Consider the following 434-nt stretch of genomic DNA (forward strand, 5'->3'; position numbering starts at 1 on the left):
AAACCCCACTAATTATTAGTTTTTCATCACTTTCTGTCACTAGACTGTGTGCCCTTGGGAGCAGATATTATTTTCTGTTTATCTTTGAATCCCCAGATCCCATCATGATGTGAACAATATCAGTGCTGGATGAATGAAGAAATGGTGTTGAAAACATCTATAACTTCAAATAACTTTGAGGTGATCTTAATTGAATTAATTATTCCCCATTCAGAGGAAAGCTACTAAAACAGAGTCCATTGAGAATCCATCTCCATGGCTACCCTCAGACACAGCATCATTATGTACTGACATGATAACCACTCATAAATCCAATCATATAGGTCTGGAAACATCTGCATGATAGAGTCATATTTTATGTATAACACACCAGCAGCCATTGATTTTTGCCTATAACCAGCCACGGATCAACACATTTTACACATTACCTGTAA

This window comes from Neovison vison, chromosome 5, assembly GCF_020171115.1.
Source record: "Neovison vison isolate M4711 chromosome 5, ASM_NN_V1, whole genome shotgun sequence".
Lineage (NCBI taxonomy): Eukaryota > Metazoa > Chordata > Mammalia > Carnivora > Mustelidae > Neogale > Neogale vison.